Here is a 21,680-nt window from a genome sequence, read left to right on the forward strand (position 1 = left end):
AGTTCTCCTCTATCTGAAACAAGACAAGAAAAGCCAATGAGGTTGGGATAGTATGGTCATGGAACAATAACAGCATGCTGCATCCTCTGCCATGAGGTATGAGCCTTTATATGGCACAAGTGGTAGTATGCACAGGGTCAGTTGTAACACCTACAAATTGGAAACCACTTAGAAAGTGGTTATTCAATGTGCTAATACTTGGTTAATGTCTCTACATACCTGAGACGTTTTAGGAGTACCAGTCAATCTTTTTTTTTTTATTGGCCAAAAAGTGTTTTGAGGCCTAACATGAATAGTCTTGATGCCTCCATTTTTTAAATGACCAGTGGAACATTCCCCATGTATCTAATCATATATAATGTATCTGTAAGAATAGATATTTTGATTAGTTGATGACAATAATGATTCTAGTATTTTTTTCAAAAGACTCAGATTAGATGAAAATAAGTAATTGGGGGTCAAATGAAACACATTTTATAATTTGATATTTTATATGGTATTTAGACACATTCACATAATGATAGAACATTTCACGTCTTTACATCAAGTTTCCCAGTACAACTAAGATAATACCTTTTTGAATGCTTATATTAATTTTGGATAATTCGTTTTTGGCCAATATGACATGCCCAAAAAATGTCATCAAAATATGTTTTGTCAACTTAGTGTATTTCCATCTAAATATCAGTTTCAAATCATAACATTTTTCAATTACCATTTATTTTTAAAATTGAAGAGTGTTACATTGAATCCTGCAGCCTGTTACATTTAACCCTGCTGACGGGGTATTTCACTTCAGCCACTCTCGTTGAACTGTAAACGTCTGTATGTCATAGAAACTTAGTTACAGTGTGTAATGGTAGCTGAGACATGTGTGTTGTTTGTATAAAAAATATTATTAATCTAACTCAAACAATCCTTTCAGAAATAAGTAAAAGGCAAAAGTGTTAATTTAGCACATTTAACAAAACCCATGCATTGCTGCATTATATAATATATATATTTTTTAATCATTTATATTTATTTCTATCACTTATTACATATTTTCTTAGGCTCTGGCAGTGATAAAACAGCAGTTGATGTGGAGAACTCCGCCGCAATTGAAACGGAAGTCCCGCCTTTTATTGGTTACAGTTGATGATGTAACCCGTTTTTAAATTGATCTAGTTGTTGATGCCTCAAAGTAGTTTTTCTCCAGTGGCTGAGTCTACTGTCTGTTACACGAGGTCATTGTTATTGTAAACAGTCGACCCTCCACATCAAGCATTAGTATGTACCTGTTAATCAAATACAAATAAGGAAGTGTACAGGCTATAGTATAATTGTAATTTATGAAATGTATTAATATTTTAAGGTAGGCTATTTCAAGTGTTGTATTTATTGAGGAACGCACACGGCGATCATAACAACAACTGCACACACCGATTTGACAAAAAAAATGTTACAGACCGACTGAGTGAGAATAACGGTCACAACAACTGTCACGCAACGACCTCACGAAAAGAATGTTACAGACCGACTGAGTGAGAATAAATGAGTAGACATCGTGCTACTTACCTGCGCGTATGACACCTGGAGACGGTAGCCTACAGCCAATGATCCCGTTTAGACTCTTACCAATGTGCACAGGAAGCCGCGGATTGAAACAACATCATATTCCAGTGAGTTTAACCAGCCGGTCATCACGCTTCAAGGAAGTTCTATTCTTTTGTTACTACTGTAGTAGCCTATTTATAAGCTACCCCATATCGCTAGTTTTGCGAGGGAGGCGGGGCGAAGGCATTTGAAGAAAATAGGGAGATCACTTGACCTCAGCCGACACAAGAGCTAATACACACGAACCAATAGATCAACGCATCCTCCATCGACTTTATATATAGACAGAGCGCGACCACCACCCCCCCATCTCTATAAAACCATAATCGGCGAGCCCTCTTCCAAAGACTTGCGCCTCGGGGAGAGAAGAAGTCGCCTTTCGAAGTTCGGTTAAGTGATGACTATAGTTTTCAGCAGTGGTTTAAAGTACTTAAGTAAAAATACTTGAAAGTACTACTTAAGACGTTTTTTCCAGTATCTGTACTGCACTATTTATATTTATGGAAACTTTTACTTTTACTCTACTACATTCCTTAAGATAATACTGTACTTTTAACTCCATACATTTCCCTGACACCCAAAAGTATTCGTTACATTTTGACAAGAATGGTCAAATTCACATAATTACCAAGAGAACATCCCTGGTCATCCCTACTGCCTCTGATCTGGCGGACTCACTAAACACAAATGCGTAAATTATGTCTGAGTGTTGGAGTGTGCCCCTGGCTATCCAATAAAAAAGGAAGATTGTGCCGTCTGGTTTGCTTAATATAAGGAAGTCGAAATTATTTATACTTGTACTTTTACTTTTGATACTTAATAAGTACATTTGAGCAATTCCATTTACTTTTGATACTTAAGTATATTTAACACCAAATACTTTTAGACTTTTTTTCAAGTAGTATTTTACTGGGTGATATTCACTTTTACTTGAGTTATTTTCTATTAAGGTATCTAATTGAGTATTTTTTCCACCGCTGGTCGTCAGGAGCTGTCAGGCCTTTTCTTTAACTCTGTATTATGAACTATTTGGGGCGTAATTTTGCGTGGTTGGATAAACCGAGGCCCGACAGTGGGGAATTGTATCTCGCGCGTCAACGCCAACTAACACTGGCCGCACTGCATTGCAATGATGATGGAAATATTCCATTCATTGATAATGTTGTTTTAAAGTTGCTTCATACAATGAATTAGCAGTTGAAAGTGTTGTTGGTGGAATTGCCTTAATCTTTTACATTGTTGTCCACATCCTTCTCGTTTCATGTAGCACACATTTTCAATATCATAACTTTGTTTCTCGTTTTCTGTGATCAAAATTGTAACAGCAAAATTGTGTATTTTGAAGGTGCATGTGTTTAGTCGTAAATTATATACATTTTCACGCTTAGTTTCAGGCTTAGTGTAGTAATTTATTTGAAATTATTTATTTTAATGTTACATTTTGATGTCACACTACTTAGGCTACATAACATGTAGTACATTTCTAGCTAGTTGTTCAATTAAAACATAATTTGTTTCATTACAGTTCCATTTTCAATGAATGTACACGCTATAGCTATAAGCTGAAAGTCTTTCTGAAAGGAATATACACCAAATATAAACAATTCGTTTTCGAAAATATTTGCAGTCAGACATAGTAAGGCTACTCAACAAACGATCATCGACTCTGCTTGGAATAGTATTGTCGCGTGCTCACTGAAAAAAGTTAGCCCAGTCTGATTATCGAAAAGAAAAATGTGTTGGAAAACAAAACTCTGAATTTGTCGTCTTCATTTGAATAGCAATGAGCTAATATTTGGAATGCATTATATAGTTTATAGTCTATGAACCCTTTTAATCATTGAAATAATGTATGTAATGTATCGGAGGCCTGTGTAATGGAACATTGGTCTTACAAATGTGTTTTTCATTTATCCAAATCTTCATTATAGGCCTATGGATAAAATACTGTAAAATATCATGCCTATTACTAAATCCCGCATTAATCTGTGACGTATTCGTGCGACCCGAATATTGTATTCATGTTTAATATTATTTACTCTTACATGGAACGAATTTGAAACATAAATTCGTCCAGTTTTCTTACAATTGTCTTATACCTCACTTGCAAATACAGCTGAGTAATTGGTCTACATTGTTACCAAAGTACAGTAACAGCATGGCATAAAGACAAACTGTTGCATCACTTTCTCTGATGTGTCTGTATCGACAAAAAGGCATCAGAGATGACAGACATGTCTGCTATTGCAACAGAAGACCCACAGTATCTGCAAAAGGCCAACCTCAGAATCAGTTGATGTCCCATAAGTGAAAGAAAACATGACAGTGGATCCTATCAACAAACATAGCCTACATTCAATGGTGTTCAAATTTAGCCAGTTTACAGGGACAACTGAAAGCCCATGCTTCAGTGGAATTGGTAGAGTGGGGATCCCCTGTATGAATAAAGTATATACTAAACAAAAATATAAATGCAACATGCAACAATTTCAAAGATTTTACTGAGTTACAGTTCATCGAAGGAAAACAGTCAATTGAAGTAAATTCATTAGGCCCTAATCTATGGATTTCACATGACTGGGCAGGGGCGCAGCCATGGGTGGCCTGGGAGGGCATAGGCCCTCCCGACTTGGGAGCCAGGTCCACCCACTGGGGAGCCAGGCCCAGCCAATCAGAATAAGTTTTTCCCCACAAACAGACAGAAATATTACTCAACAACCCCATCCCCCTCCTCAGACAATCCCGCAAGTGAAGAAGCCAGATGTGGAGGTCCTGGGCTGGCGTGGTTACACGTGGTCAACGGTTGTGAGGCCGGTTGATTGTACTGCCAAATTCTCTTAAAACAACGTTGGTAGAGAAATTAACATTAAATTCTCTGGCTACAGCTCTGGTTGACATTCCTGCAGTCAGCATGCCAATTGCACGCTCCCTCGAATCTCGAGACATCTGTGGCATTGTGTTGTGTGACAAAACCGCACATTTTAGAGTTGTCTTTTATTGTCCCCCGCACAAGGTGCACCTGTGTAATGATCATGCTGTTTAATCATTTTATTGATATGCCGCACCTGTCAGGTTAATGGATTATCTTTAGTAAAGGAGAAATGCTCACTAACAGGGATGTAAAAAAAAATAAACATATATTTTATTTATTTTTTCTCTCTCTTTTTCTCCCCAATTTCGAGGTATCCAGGGATCTTTTATTTCAGCTCATGAAAAATGGGACCAACACTTTACATGTTTTGTTTATATTTTTGTTCAGTATAGATTAGTTCATGAAAACAAAAGAAGATAATGAAGCTCATTTCTGTATAAGCAATATCTACATGGCAACTGATGAGGTAAAAACGGTGGACTAAAGTCCATGGAGACAAGACAACACAGGAGCAAAAGGTGTCCTATATCCCCTGTACACATCTCAACCCCTCTCTCTGTCTATCTTTATCTCTCTCTGTCTATCTTTATCTTTCTTCATGTCCCAACAGGTTAAATGTTTGTCTGCATTTCTGAGCAATCATTCCACGTGTGCTTGCTTCCTGACTATTTATAAAGGACTAGTTGCTACCCTCTTCGATTACACTAGTCCCCATCCCTTTCCATACTGAGACCTATCCTCTAGCCATAGGCCCCTTCCCATTTAGTGATTTCAGATATGAAGGGGCTGGATAGGTTTAAGCAATAAAGTAAGGATTTTATTACAGTCTTCCAAATGGAAATCCACTTCCCTCAGATCTACAAACACCATAGGGTGGAACTACAGACGTAGGATCTTAATCTGAGCCAGAAAATAATCCTGCAGCATCAGGACATTTGAATTATTATGTGGATTATAATTAATATACATTTTTGTAGGGGTTGATACATTTTTTAGAAGGGAAAATCAAGACCGAAATTTAACAGTGGAAATTACAAACTTCAGAAGACTTTTTAAACCTCAAAAACACCACAAGTTTTAAATCCCCCCTGCATTGCAGGAAAGTTCTCTTGCAACAGGCTGATCCATTTAAGATCCTACATCTGTAGGGAGAGAAGGTTCTAGAGATTCTTTTAGGACTGGGCTTAACAGTATCTGTGCAGTAGCAGTAGCCCAATCCGTCAATGCAACACAAGACAGGACACAGAATCCAGATCCAGGGTTGTGATCACCAGACACCACAGCATAAACAAATATGGCCGACAAACGCGATGTACAGAAATAAAGCCAGAACAAGTTGTCACCAGGTCTTAACTCTTTAAGTTTGGGGAATGGCCAGCAAGTGCAATGTGGGGCTGTGAGAGGTGATATGGGGAATGCCCAGCAAGTGCACTGTGTGGCTGTGAGAGGCAATATGGGGAATGGCCAGCAAGTGCAGTGTGTGGCTGTGAGAGGCGATATGGGGAATGGCCAGCAAGTGCAGTGTGTGGCTGTGAGAGGCGATATGGGGAATGGCCAGCAAGTGCAGTGTGGGGCTGTGAGAGGCGATATGGGGAATGCCCAGCAAGTGCAGTGTGTGGCTGTGAGAGGCGATATGGGGAATGGCCAGCAAGTGCAGTGTGTGGCTGTGAGAGGCGATATGGGGAATGGCCAGCAAGTGCAGTGTGGGGCTGTGAGAGGCGATATGGGGAATGCCCAGCAAGTGCAGTGTGGGGCTGTGAGAGGCGATATGGGGAATGGCCAGCAAGTGCAGTGTGGGGCTGTGAGAGGCGATATGGGGAATGGCCAGCAAGTGCAGTGTGGGGCTGTGAGAGGCGATATGGGGAATGCCCAGCAAGTGCAGTGTGGGGCTGTGAGAGGCGATATGGGGAATGGCCAGCAAGTGCAGTGTGTGGCTGTGAGAGGCGATATGGGGAATGCCCAGCAAGTGCAGTGTGGGGCTGTGAGAGGCGATATGGGGAATGCCCAGCAAGTGCAGTGTGGGGCTGTGAGAGGCGATATGGGGAATGGCCAGCAAGTGCAGTGTGGGGCTGTGAGAGGCGATATGGGGAATGCCCAGCAAGTGCAGTGTGTGGCTGTGAGAGGCGATATGGGGAATGGCCAGCAAGTGCAGTGTGTGGCTGTGAGAGGCGATATGGGGAATGGCCAGCAAGTGCAGTGTGGGGCTGTGAGAGGCGATATGGGGAATGGCCAGCAAGTGCAGTGTGTGGCTGTGAGAGGCGATATGGGGAATGGCCAACAAGTTCAGTGTGGGGCTGTGAGAGGCGATATGGGGAATAATGTGTGTCTGTGTGTTGATAATAAGAACATCGTCAGGTTTTAAAAGTAGTCTCATATCTATGTAGTCCAAACCAAACCTTAGTTTTAATTATGGTTATAAACCTGTAGTTATTCTGCAGGTATTCTGTTATGAGTACATTTTTATGGACCAATTAGGTGAGTTTTTTCAGTACTAGTTTTCTGTTACTTCATGTGGAAATGTACGTAAATAAAAACTCAATAAAACACAAAGATCAGTGGCTTGGGGTCAACATCGTCCTATCCCCATTCCTCCCTGTGTGGGAGTGGCTGGTTGATGCAGCAAGAGTGTTTCTCCCAGGCCGTTGGTAGGGAAAGACACACACACACACACACACACACACACACACACACACACACACACACACACACACACACACACACACACACACACACACACACACACACACACACACACACACACACACACACACACACACACACACACACACACACACACACACACACACAGACAGTGCAGTGTCTGTAATGACAGCAGCTGCTCCCTGCCTGCATAACCAAGGTGCCGGAGCAAACGACAGCAAATGCCTGAAATTCTGACTCCTGGAATATTCCCTCTTTCAGCCAACGCTCCACCCTGTCGAAGTAATCTGAAGCATGGCGCAAGTTTAGGCACGCGTTAGTGGCATTAGTCGTGTGTGTGTGTTTGTACATCAAAACCTATGCAACCATACTGTATGTCGGCAGACATCCAAGAAGGATAACATGCCAGAGAGAGAGAGTATGTGAGAGACAGAGAGAGATAGAGAGAGAATGTGAGCGAGAGAAAGAGAGAGAGAGGGGGAAAGAGACAGAGACAGAAAGTGAAAGAAAGAGAGAGAGAGAGTGTGGTTCAGAATAATAAGAGAAAGAAAAAGCTTTATTGAGAGTGTAAGAGACAGAAAGAGACAGAGAGTCAGTCTAACGTTCTGTTAGCGCGTTCCATTTGCACCCATTCCACAGTGCCCCTCTGTCCCCCTATAACCCATGCTCCCTATTAGCATGGTGGTCCTACAGAGGAGAAAGCTGGTTATTCAGAGAGCCAGGCCACAGACAACAGCAGCCGTCACACCAGAACAGGGCTCTGTATAAATAGAGGGGGGCCACTGGCCTCTGGAGCGGACCATTGCCACCATCGCGTGACTCTGAACACAGTCCAGAGAGGCCCAACAGTCACAATCTGCCCTCAGGGGTGAACCCCAATTTGTATGAATTGAGGAGAAGTATGAATAGTGGCTTGCCTGGTTTCCTGAGAGTATTTTCCATTTCTGTTTGGGCCAACTCGTTGTTGAATGTAGAAGCAGTCAGGCAGCCTGGCTAGGTAAATGGCTACGCCGAATATAGACACTTAAAAAGAAAGAAAGAGAGAGAAAACAAAGAGATAGAAAGAAAGACAAAAAATAGAGACTGATTGACAGAGGTAGTCTGTGTTGTCTTAAGAGAAATGGGCACAGAGAGAGGAAAAGAGAGAGAGAGAGAGAGAGAGAGAGAGAGAGAGAGAGAGAGAGAGAGAGAGAGAGAGAGAGACAGAGATGAAAGCCTACCATCTCTCCTGGCTGCTGTCCAGACAATGATGTCATGTTTAATGACTTCACCATGCAGTGTCATCATCGCCCCCCTTGTCCACCACTTTAGGTGCACCACAGCCCAAAGTGTCTGTCTCTTAACCACCGACATAACTGTACTACCACATTTCTCCATTGCCCAACACCTTGTGTAAAGCCCAATAATCTTAATGGCTTCAATGGCATGGCCTATTAACTTGGTGTTAGCTAATTAGCTTGTTTACCCCAAGGCTAGGGAAAGGCAACCATGTGATCAAGGCAGCTTTGAAGTCATTCTATTACAATATCTCTGAAGTGCTACTCACACCATGGATGAGTGGATCGATCCTTCACTGTGACATATCTCTCCCTCTCCTTCTTTCTCTCTCTCTCTCTCTCTCTCTCTCTCTCTCTCTCTCTCTCTCTCTCTCTCTCTCTCTCTCTCTCTCTCTCTCTCTCTCTCTACCTCTCTACCTCTCTCTCTCTCTCTCTGACGCTGGCCCAATGTCTTCATCTTCAGGGAAAGCTAGTAATGCGCCGTGACAGTAGCTGTCTGAGAGGAACTACGGGAGGCTTTCCTTTTTATATTCTCCTAAAAAAAATTGCATATTTTTTCTCGCTCTCTCTTTATGTCTGCGAGAGAACAAAGGGAGTCTTTATCCTGAGAGTCGGTTAGAGAGGCTGGGAACTCCAAATATAGAAATAGAACCAATAGAAGTGTACACAGTTCTAAAATCCACATGATTGTTAATTTATGTGTTTAAAGTACTTTTTAAAATAGCAAATAAACCAAATTCATAGCAATATTATTATAGCCATATAGCCTACAGCTCAACAAGAAAACTAACCATTTCCACAATACAACAGTCTGTTGATCTGTGTACCCAGCCAGCCAGCCTGCTGCTGCTGCTTTCTAGTGGATGAAGTAGTAGTAGTAGAAGTTAATTAAAGGACAGGCGTCATTTCCTCCCTCCTTCCCTCACACCGCTCAGTCCCGTGGGCGCCAGGGAAATAACAGGCCTCTCTCTCTCTCTTCACTGCTTTCAGAGCCCAGGGCCTCATCTCAATCCCGAAAGTCGCTCCCTTTCCTCCTATGCCCTCTATTCTCCGTCACTTCCCTTCAAATAAGTCAGCGATAGGTCCACCTAGCTGAGGCTATATTGCAATTCACCTATTTGTTTTAGCCAGATCTGTGACAAGAAGTGAGCAAGGGCAGGTAGCAGAGTGTAGGGGGAAACTCTTTGGCATTGAAAGGCAGGCAGCCCTTGGTCGGCTCCATTGGCCGGTGCCCCAAAAAGTGGCAGACAGGCCACAAACTTCCCTAGACAACCTCGCTTTCCAACCCTCCCCACCACCCACCCCGCAACAAAAGAGCCAGCATCACCATATTCCTCTGGGATTGGGCGTGTCCAGAGAAGGGAAAAACAACAGTTGAATCTGAGTGCTGTTAAACTCCACATTCACCCTGATTATAATCTCTGGCTTTGCTGTTTGTTTGTTTTCAAACCCACCAAGGTTTACATTAGGAGCTCTGAAGTGTGGAAAATGCCTGCTAAGACCAAGACAGAGCTGAAAGAATAACCCACCAAAACATCCCTGCACGGTTGATGACCTGATGGCGAATCTACAATACTGCAGTATACACTGTTTCATGCTTCATTCTGACTAACAGATCAACATGGTTTATTTAAGTGGAAAAGCAACGTTGAATTGATAACCATTCGTATGAATGTCAGGTGGAAAAACACACAGATGTAGTTTACTTTACGAAGTCCTCCTCCGGATTGTAAGCTCCCCTTTGGCAGAATAAAGTCATGATGTCATCACAGGGTATTCCCTTCTTCACTCTACCAAATATAGGCAGGAAGAATGGCCTACTGTAGTTTTAGGAAAGAATGCAGGGTGATTCAGTGTGTGTGTGTGTGTGTGTGTGTGTGTGTGTGTGTGTGTGTGTGTGTGTGTGTGTGTGTGTGTGTGTGTGTGTGTGTGTGTGTGTGTGTGCATTCATAACGATGGGCCCGTGTCTAATGTCGCCTCAACATTCTGCCAAGGAATGAATGGAAAGCGTGAATGGAATGTCTGGTATTCTCTAAATCATCACAGAGGTATTTTCTCTCTCATACCTAAAGACTGGTATGTTTTTCTGACCCCCAACCTTTACAGTAAATGTTTTGTAGAACTGGCAGTCATTTGTGGACCTATTTCCATTCTTTTTTATTTTGTTTCATGATGGATTAAAGGTATGTGACCTGTGACTTGTAGTACTGAACAACATCCTTATTTTGAAAGAACAGAACACATTTCCTTTGATATTTCCTTTGGAAAAACAGGCCAGCGTCAATTTGTGACTTACAACCAAAAAACTAAATGAATGCTGACATAAGCATTGTTTCCAAAAGGCTTGGTGGGTTACAGTACATTAAGGTTTCCATGTTTCCTTAGCATTTAAAGTAACTGTGGAGTGAAAATCAAACTTATAAAAGTTCATATTCTGTTAACTCATACCCAAATAATGTTGTTGACTTTTCCTATACTCGTATTTGTGGCCTTGGAGGAAAAACACTTCAAAAACTCCACCACAAACTTGTATCTCAAACAGAACATTTAAAAATGCTTGCTATTTCCTCATAGAACATGATGTCATGTTGGTTAATTGGCTGAGCCAGCCAATCAGTGGTTTACTCACGTAAATATTTTTAATGACTGGTATTCGCCAACACATTTCTGTTGTTGGGGTACGCCCACACCACTCAAACACATAAAATCTTTTAACACACTTCATTACAATTGTTTGAAAGGGAAACGATTTCACTCATATTGTAGTTCATTTTAGGTCATATTGCATAGAAATCTGGAAACACTGAACAGTTACTTTAAGGAGAGAACATCATCAAAGATGGGCCTTGTTAGATGAACTATCTCACGCTACATTTTACAAACTGCCTCGGTACTTATTGTTTTCAACAAACTCTTCCATGTCTCTTCTTACATAAACGGTTCTCAAACGCAATTACGACTTGCAGCAAACCTATCCAAAAGCCTCTGAGGAGAGCGGCAGGGAGAAATTAGAAACCTAGAATACGACACTGTTAGCAAACAGCCACATAAAATCAAATCAATTAGACGTCTGGACCTCTTGGAAGACATGTTACCGGTTAAGACTCACATCACCTAAGAGCAACAGGTCACAACACCCTGTCTGTATATCAGTGGTGTGTGTGTGTGTGTGTGTGTCTGTGTGTGTGTGTGTATGAGTGGTTATTGGGGTCTCAGTGAGTCACACTAACCTGCAATGTTTAATGAAACATGACCCACACATCCCATCCTGCCTTTCATTCCGACTGTCTCCGTTTGCGTCGCAGTCTGGGGTCTTTAAGCCTGTATTTCTTCATTCGTTCCTCAACCTCGGAATTCATTACTGACTGTCTTACGTTCCTGACCGCAAGAACGTAAGACAGTCAAACAGGAACACAATCACCTCAGCATTCTGATGAGGTCATTCCCAACAATTAACTGCTCCTGGTGTGATGACACAGAGCCACAAAGCATCCCAGGAATGTCCTCGCCCAAATATACTGAACTAAAATGTAAACGCAACATGTAACAATTTTACTGAGTTACAGTTCATACGAGGAAATCAGTGAATTGAGAAAATATTGGGGAGGGCCCTAATCTATGGATTTCACTTGACTGGGAATACAGATAGGCATCTGTTGGTCACAGATACCTTAAACAAATGGTCCTCAGGATCTGGTCATAAGAGGCACCTGTGTAATGATCATGCTGTTTAATCAGCTTCTTGATATGTCACACCTGTCAGGTGGATGGATTCTCTTGGCAAAGTTTGAGAGGAATAAGCTTTTGTGCGTATGGAACATTTCTGGGATCTTTTATTTCAGCTCATGAAACATGGGACAAATATTTTTCAAGTTGCGTTTATATTTTTGTTCAGTATATATATGGTACAATTAAGCCTCAGTGCTGCCCACTGCACTGAGGCTAGGTAACACGGTCTCCACCGATAAATCCATGATTATCGAAAACTTCAATAAGCACTTCTCAACGGCTGGCCATGCCTTCCGCCTGGCTACTCCAACCTCGGCCAACAGCTCCGCCCCCCCCCGCAGCTCCTCGCCCAAGCCTCTCCAGGTTCTCCTTTACCCAAATCCAGATAGCAGATGTTCTGAAAGAGCTGCAAAACCTGGACCCGTACAAATCAGCTGGGCTAGACAATCTGGACCCTCTATTTCTGAAACTATCTGCCGCCATTGTCGCAACCCCTATTACCAGCCTGTTCAACCTCTCTTTCATATCGTCTGAGATCCCCAAGGATTGGAAAGCTGCCGCAGTCATCCCCCTCTTCAAAGGGGGAGACACCCTGGATCCAAACTGTTATAGACCTATATCCATCCTGCCCTGCCTATCTAAGGTCTTCGAAAGCCAAGTCAACAAACAGGTCACTGACCATCTCGAATCCCACCGTACCTTCTCCGCTGTGCAATCTGGTTTCCGAGCCGGTCACGGGTGCACCTCAGCCACACTCAAGGTACTAAACGATATCATAACCGCCATTGATAAAAGACAGTACTGTGCAGCCGTCTTCATCGACCTCGCCAAGGCTTTCGACTCTGTCAATCACCATATTCTTATCGGCAGACTCAATAGCCTCGGTTTTTCGGATGACTGCCTTGCCTGGTTCACCAATTACTTTGCAGACAGAGTTCAGTGTGTCAAATCGGAGGGCATGCTGTCCGGTCCTCTGGCAGTCTCTATGGGGGTGCCACAGGGTTTAATTCTCGGGCCGACTCTTTTCTCTGTATATATCAATGATGTTGCTCTTGCTGCGGGCGATTCCCTGATCCACCTCTACGCAGACGACACCATTCTATATACTTTCGGCCCGTCATTGGACACTGTGCTATCTAACCTCCAAACGAGCTTCAATGCCATACAGCACTCCTTCCGTGGCCTCCAACTGCTCTTAAACGCGAGTAAAACCAAATGCATGCTTTTCAACCGATCGCTGCCTGCACCCGCGTGCCCGACTAGCATCACCACCCTGGATGGTTCCGACCTTGAATATGTGGACATCTATAAGTACCTAGGTGTCTGGCTAGACTGCAAACTCTCCTTCCAGACTCACATCAAACATCTCCAATCGAAAATCAAATCAAGAGTCGGCTTTCTATTCCGCAACAAAGCCTCCTTCACTCACGCCGCCAAGCTTACCTAGTAAAACTGACTATCCTACCGATCCTCGACTTCGGCGATGTCATCTACAAAATGGCTTCCAACACTCTACTCAGCAAACTGGATGCAGTCTATCACAGTGCCATCCGTTTTGTCACTAAAGCACCTTATACCACCCACCACTGCGACTTGTATGCTCTAGTCGGCTGGCCCTCACTACATATTCGTCGCCAGACCCACTGGCTCCAGGTCATCTACAAGTCCATGCTAGGTAAAGCTCCGCCTTATCTCAGTTCACTGGTCACGATGGCAACACCCATCCGTAGCACGCGCTCCAGCAGGTGTATCTCACTGATCATCCCTAAAGCCAACACCTCATTTGGCCTCCTTTCGTTCCAGTACTCTGCTGCCTGTGACTGGAACGAACTGCAAAAATCGCTGAAGTTGGAGACTTTTATCTCCCTCACCAACTTCAAACATCAGCTATCCGAGCAGCTAACCGATCGCTGCAGCTGTACATAGTCTATTGGTAAATAGCCCACCCATTTTCACCTACCTCATTCCCATACTGTTTTTATACTGTTTTTTATTTATTTACTTTTCTGCTCTTTTGCACACCAATATCTCTACCTGTACATGACCATCTGATCATTTATCACTCCAGTGTTAATCTGCAAAATTGTATTATTCGCCTACCTCCTCATGCCTTTTGCACACATTGTATATAGACTGCCCATTTTTTTCTACTGTGTTATTGACTTGTTAATTGTTTACTCCATGTGTAACTCTGTGTTGTCTGTTCACACTGCTATGCTTTATCTTGGCCAGGTCGCAGTTGCAAATGAGAACTTGTTCTCAACTAGCCTACCTGGTTAAATAAAGGTGAAGTAAAAAAAAGCGTGTTTAGTTAGCACTGTTATCTAAATTAGTTTAACTGAATGAATGAGCATCCTTTGTGACAAACACACTGGGAGAGAAATTACATTCAGTCTGTGGCAGACAAAGAGAAGGAAGAATGTTTATCTGCTAATATAGGGTAGTAGTGTTGGTATGATGTCCCAAGCTGGGCTTCATACACATGTACTCAGTTTGACCTAAAAAAAACATGTGTTTGTGTGTGTGTGTGTGTGCGTGTGCGTATGTGTGTGTGTGTATGCATTTGAAGGTTCTTTTGAGGTCTGAGGTTTTAATGGGAATGCCCCTGTAATTCACCCTGATCCCCAGAGTCTGAAATGATTCATGAGTCTAAAAACAGCTAAAGAGATGAATACCGTCTATCAGTCTGCCTCAGTTTATCCTTCCCACTGCACTCTACAGAACAGGGTGACATCATCACGTCTCAGACTGAGAGAACTGACATTGATTATCTCCCTGGATGGCTGCTCTTTTATTCCCCAGTCAAACATTTCATTGGTTCCTTTTACAACAGTTCAACATGGTTTTCAAATCAATATGGGTGTTCTGAAGCAATTCAATGCTTATCAAAACAGAAGATGAGCCATGAGTGTATATTATAGAACTAATGTGATGAATACTGGACCTATATTGTCATAGCATTTATTCCACTCATTCTATGGGATGAAATCATCGCTTTGCAGACTGGCTGAGTGATAAGAAAATGTATCATCTCACTGACTTTTGTTAATCTGCTGAATGAGACAATGAGCCCCTCAGGGTGATTGGTATAGACAAGGTTATCAATCACTCTGATTGGAAACTTGGATCGTGTGACAGGCATTGTAGTGCAGTGAGTGAGTTTTCCAACTGGTGGACCGGGTCTGGTCTCCTGTGTCACAGACGTCTTTGGGGTCTGCATAGAAACCATTATATGTTGTAAGGTCACACAAAAAGCATGATTGCAACAAAGGTTCATGATTGCAGCGACCTTAAGCGACCGTTGCTGGATTCTTAAACACAGAGATACACATTGAGGCTTCTTGTCACGTATTCATTCGTTGACATGGAAATCTCTTGTAAGCGTATACCGTTGTCATGACAACACAGATACTAGGCTCAGTATCGGTTGGTAAAGACAGTGTTGAGAGAGCTGAGAGGTCAGAAGTGAAGTGACGAGTGATCGTCTCATCATCTCATCCCCAGTGGTGTGTTTTCTCTGTTGTGCAATAGTAGACTGAACAAAGACTGAGACCAGCGAGTCCCTAGAGACCTGGGTTGGGAGTTCTTTCAAGGCAGGGATCTGTTCTTGCAGTTGCTTTGGGAAAACAAAGTGCTATAAGAGTTCTAAAGTTTTGCCTGGCTAGCAAAGGTAGTGTACTCGACTAAAAATAAGGAACTACTACTGTTAATACACTACAACAAACGGACAACCCCCTCAGTGAAACTTGACTGATTCCCTTGTAGTCTATTCTAAATCCTCATCTAAATGAACCGTCTCTAGCTGTTTCATGTCCATTAGACGTTTCCCCTCAACAGGGCCAAAGTCCTAAGCGATATAAGCATCAGCAACATAAGCGGTTGCTTAGGGCCCCCGGGGTCTCCACTTACTATTGAATATACTAAGAATACTAGAATACAGCAGGTGCAATTTCGAAATATAGTTGTGCATCAGCAGTTTTTCACTTGCTACTGTATGTCAGTCACTCCATTAGTCATGTCAGCTAACAATGATTTGAATGGTATCTGAACTTGTCATGGCCGAATACCGACCGGGGACACAGTGCACATCCCCATGGGCCCTGACCTCCAGGAGGCCCCATTCATTTGGTTAGTCATTCTCACTCAGAAATCATGTTAGCGTGATAATTGTGGAATTGGAGGAAATTTGCTTTAAAACTGTAACCATTTCCTTCCACTCCATGGGAAATGGGTAGAATTGCATGAAATTTGTCATAAAAATGCTATGTTTTCTCTCAGCCCCATGGCAAATGGGTAGAATTGCAGGTAATCTGTTATAAAACTGCAACATTTTCTCTACACCCATGGCAAAATGTGTAGAATTGCAAGAAATTAAATCTAAAACTTACCAAATCTCGCTTAGGGCCCGGCCCGCAAAAGGCTAGAGCTGGCCCTGACCCTCAATAACTGAAGGTGAGACTGACAGACTGATGGCATCGGGGTGTTCTGTATCTGTATGAGGTCATCATGAAGCCTGGAGGCGGTTTGGGTTTTATGGATTTCTGCCCTGTCATGCTCCGTCCACTTCCATCTGACATGATCAAGATCTAATGAGAATGAATGTGATTCCTTCCATATGACATGATCAAGACTTAATGAGAATGAATGTGATTCCTTCCATATGACATGATCAAGACTTAATGAGAATGAATGTGATTCCTTCCATTTGACATAATCTAGATCTAATGAGAATTAATGTTATTGCTTCAAATCTGTAATAATCCAGATCTAATGAGAATGAATGTGATTCCTTCGTAAAAGTGTACACAAACTCTGTACTAGCCTTACTACCCTCCAGCTAGAGATAGGGAGAGAGATGAGAGAGAGAGATGGAAAGAGAGCTAGATGAAAGAGAGAGGTGGAATGAGAGAGATGGCGAGAGAGAGATGGAGAGAGCGAGTGAGAGAGATGAGAAGAGAGAGAGATGGAAAGAGATGGAGAGAGAGATGGAGGGAGAGAGAGAGAGCTGGAGGGATGGAGGCCTTTTGTATTGAATTGAGAGACAACCCAATTCTGGTATTTTTTGCACTAATTGGTCTTTTGACCAATCAAACCAGATATTTTCACATCAGCTCTTTTCCAGAGCTGCTCTGATTAGACAAAAGACCAATTAGTGAGAAAAACACATCTGAATTGGGTACCTTTGTGAACGGCGCCTTAGAGGAGTGATGGAAGAAGGGGAGAGAGACCTGAGGGGTTGGTGTGTGCGGTTGATCAAATGACCATCTCTGGATTATAAATCAAATCATTATTAAGTCTCTCTGGAGGGTACACACGAAGCAGGCACGTCATTTCCTGGCCTGCTTCTGTGGGGTAAAGAGCAGATCCCAATCAGACACATATTCCCACATGCCAAAGTCACCCTGCAAGAATGACATCATGGACGAAAACCCACTAGTCAATTCCCCACCCACGCATACATTTATACACACACACACACACACACACACACACACACACACACACACACACACACACACACACACACACACACACACACACACACACACACACACACACACACACACACACACACACACACACCTATACGCTCTGTGTGCAGCAACCATGGCAGCCAACATCTAAGCCATGACATCACCCTTCCCACCCCAGGAGAGGAGAAGGTGACTTGTGACTTGTCTGTCAGTCGGTGACTCTCTTCCCGGGGATTTCACTCAGCTAGACTCGATAACGGTACCGATACTGCAAGGACGTTTCAACAACCCTCTATGTGGTTTACAGTGCTAACACTAAACTACCAAACCAGACCATGTTACAGGTCCAATCAGCTGTCAGGGCCTACCTAGACCCATATCAGACCAAGGGGGGAAATTCCCTCTGACCACCACCTACCTACCGCCCACTGTCTAGCACCTCCACAGTCCTATGCTGCTGTGGGACAGATTCTTGAGCCTACAGTTTTCCCACAATGGTGAGTCACTGCATGGCTCTCCCGCTATCACACAGGTGCTGTCTGGAACCATTCAAATGGACATAGACACAGTATACACACATCACTCCATACAGGTGCAGGGTTTAGAATATCATTTGAAAAGAAAGGATCCTTTTTGTAATACTCCAGAGTTGCAGTAAAGACTGGATCAGAGTTTAGAGGGTTGTCATTACCTATTAGTCAAATACATAGTGTACATAAAGACAACACACGTACACAGAACATTAACGTCATTTAGCAGACACTCTTAATAACCAGAGAGATTTACAGGAGCAATTAGGGTTAAGTGCCTTGCTCAAGGGCACATTGTTCGCCCTGTTGATGGCTCGGGGATTCAAACCAGCAATCTTTTGGTTACTGGCCCAACACTCTTAACCACTAGGCTACCTGCCAGGCTACATTGTCTTCAATTAGTCACAACTGGTAATAAATGAAATTCAGATTACAGACAATGACTCAATGGACTAATTCATTATTGAATGAATCATCTTGCACTTTATCTAGAACTCCTAGGAAACAATGGAGACATGCTAGAGTGGAACGAGTGGGATGGGGGTCCATACATCCTGGGACAACTCCTAAAGCCAGACTGCAGACTGCTCTAGACACCCACACACCACATGGTCGGCCCTGACCCGAGCCCTGACTCCTGACTCAGCCGTCTAGGACCGTCTGAGACCCTGAGAACAGGATGTGTCACAAGCTTAGAGTTCTGTATGTGCCCGTGTAATGGAGTCCACCCATGAATGGCCGACCAGGTATTAGAACTCGCGTTCACAACTATATTTGATAGGGCTGTCGACTAACTTAAATTAATGCAGTATCTAGCTACAGTAGGAGTATGTAGTACTATAAAAAAAACCTGTCTAACTATAAAACATTTCACAACTTGTAGCCTTTTAAGAACCACTATTTCTTAAGAGCAGTGATCTTCAATCCTGGTCCTGGGATCCACAGAGTCTAAACAAGGGCTATAGGGCTTGATGTAGAGTAAATTAGTTGAATCGGGTACTTCAGTGCTGGGCTAGCACAAAATACTGAGAACTACTTCCTTGATAAATAGCGCCATCTGGTGACAGCAGCTTGGATCCACCCTGTAGTGTGCTGGCATGCCCATGCTTCTCATCCATCCACATAGCCGTTTTAGTCACGCCTTGTATAAGGTCAGATCTAAACATATATCCACGAAATTGTGAAGTAACAACTTCATACAACGATTCAATCAATGTTTATTACCCAATGAAACATACTAATACTTTGGAAAGGCCAACCCACTGTGGGCAGGTCTACAGTACACAACTGTTGGGATCTGGAATTCCTGGTAGGTTTTTCAAACTGACAGAAACTTCAGGCCTTTAAGGATTTGTATAAAACACTTTGCATAACACACATTTTTGTCCCAGTATCATTTCTTCTAACATTCATTTTTACAATGTAGGCCTACATAGTTGCACCTCCAATAATTGTAAATTAAATAAATTATTTAAAAAGTACATTCAAGTAAACAATAGGCTATCAACCCTGAGATTAGGTAAAGTGAGATATTAGCATTTCAGATTTCAGGGAAGCTCAGACATATCTCTTCAAGCGTGCATGATGTCTGAATGGCTACGGGATGGTTCATGTTGATGAGAGAAGACACCTGACTGTCCACCATGGCTTTTAAACAGTCCTGCAGATCTCTAAGGTCCCAGGTCTTCTGACAGTCAGAGTCCCTCAATGCCATGTGCACACAGATGTTCCTCAGCTCTGTGCTTACACCTAGGTGGAGAGAGTAGAGGCACAGATAGAACAATGAGCCAGATATTTCACCGGATGTATATATGTGAAGTATCAGGTTGGCGTTTCCACTCACTACCAAATATGGTGATGAGCGGAAACCCAGTGGCCGGCAGTGGGAGAAGATGGAGCGAGATGGATTTTGGCCGACGTTCTGCAAATTTTCTCATTGATGAAACCAAATCTCCATACAGTTTCCAAAACTAAAGTCTGTAAAAAACAGAGTGGACTGAGTTTTGTATACTTTTTTTCTTTGCCAAAGTTTTTAAAATGGTGTTGTTTAGGAGTGCAAGGGAAACTTGAGTTCTTGCACACGCGCATTTGACAGAGTAGGTGTTCCCTAAAGGAAATATGCAAATAAATGCTAGATTGAGCCAATAGGTTCTCACTTGGTCGTGCTTGGCTCTGTTCACCTCCTTGCTTGTTTTGCCCACTATTATTTATTTGCTCCCATTGGAAACGACAGGCTCTGGTCTATCTTGTGTTAGTTATAAAACATATTTGGTAGAGGCGTCCACATACATAGGTTCGGTTTGCTCCTAGCAGAACTCGGCTAGGCGAACATCTCTGCTCGCATACTCCCGAAGACCTTTGTTTGAAAAAGCGGCAATATTACTTTTGTTTGTCGCTCGTGTCATCATAGCAACAACATAGCCAGTACAGTTCCTCAAAATAGCTTAAATTAAATCAGATACATCAAGAAATCTGTAAAAAATTGACATTTTTCTAGATGTCTAGACGTTTGGTGCAGTATTTCTCAAGTGAAAAAATGTGCATGAAAACTAGTCAGACTAGATTGATGGGCTCTTGCCACAGATGATTTGCTTACATCGCAGTTTAGGATAACTAATGTGGACTAATCCACATAAATAGAAGCATTGTTTCCTCAAAATGATTTTGCCACTGAGCAAATTTCAATTTCCAGCTCGAGTTTACTGTGAACACTGAGGCTGTACCCGCTTTAATTTACAGTTTCAGACAGTGGTCAAGTAAGCTACTGTGGCTATTTGATCATAATATAGGCCTACCAGTGTGTCCTACCATCAAAAACAACTGAAAAAATGCATTCCAGAACAGTTTAACTTGGCTGTTCTATCATTCAGCCTACGGTAGCAGCCAATGTGTTGTGTTCAATGTAGGCCAACATTCCATGAGACATTTGAAAAAAGAAATCGGGGTATGACATTAACCTGTTTATCCACTTGTCCTTCAGACAAAGAGGTGACTGAAAATGTTCTTGTTATTTGATGCAAGAAACCACTTCACAAAATAAAATGCATTATTATTGATATACCGTTATTGTCTTTAAGACAAAAAAAGCTCTAGATTTTCTTTCAAATATGTCTAGAAATGTACACGTTTTGTGCTCTTGTGATCAAATGATCTATAACTGGTCTTAATTTATGATTAGGCATAAGGTTAGGAATGTGGTTATGGTTAGGTTCAAAATCCCATTTTAAGAAGAGGAATTGTAAAATAGGAAGCCTTAGGACTTTGTGGCTGTGGTAACTAGTGATGTTTAGAAACTCGAGCAGACAATGAATGTTGTTCGTATACTCTTTGTTCTTTTTATATTTTACATTTTGAATTGCTTTTACAATACAACAAATAAAGGTTAGGATAACGTACGTGTCAGGTTAGGATAATTAACGGTTAAAGTTAGGAAAAGGGTTAGCTACAATGCTACAGTTGTCAACAACTGTTGTCCCAACATAAAATAAACGCCCACAGACCAATGGCTAGCATCAATTGGTGTAACTTGATATCAAGACAC

The sequence above is a fragment of the Oncorhynchus keta genome, chromosome 37, assembly GCF_023373465.1.
Source record: "Oncorhynchus keta strain PuntledgeMale-10-30-2019 chromosome 37, Oket_V2, whole genome shotgun sequence".
Taxonomy (NCBI): domain Eukaryota; kingdom Metazoa; phylum Chordata; class Actinopteri; order Salmoniformes; family Salmonidae; genus Oncorhynchus; species Oncorhynchus keta.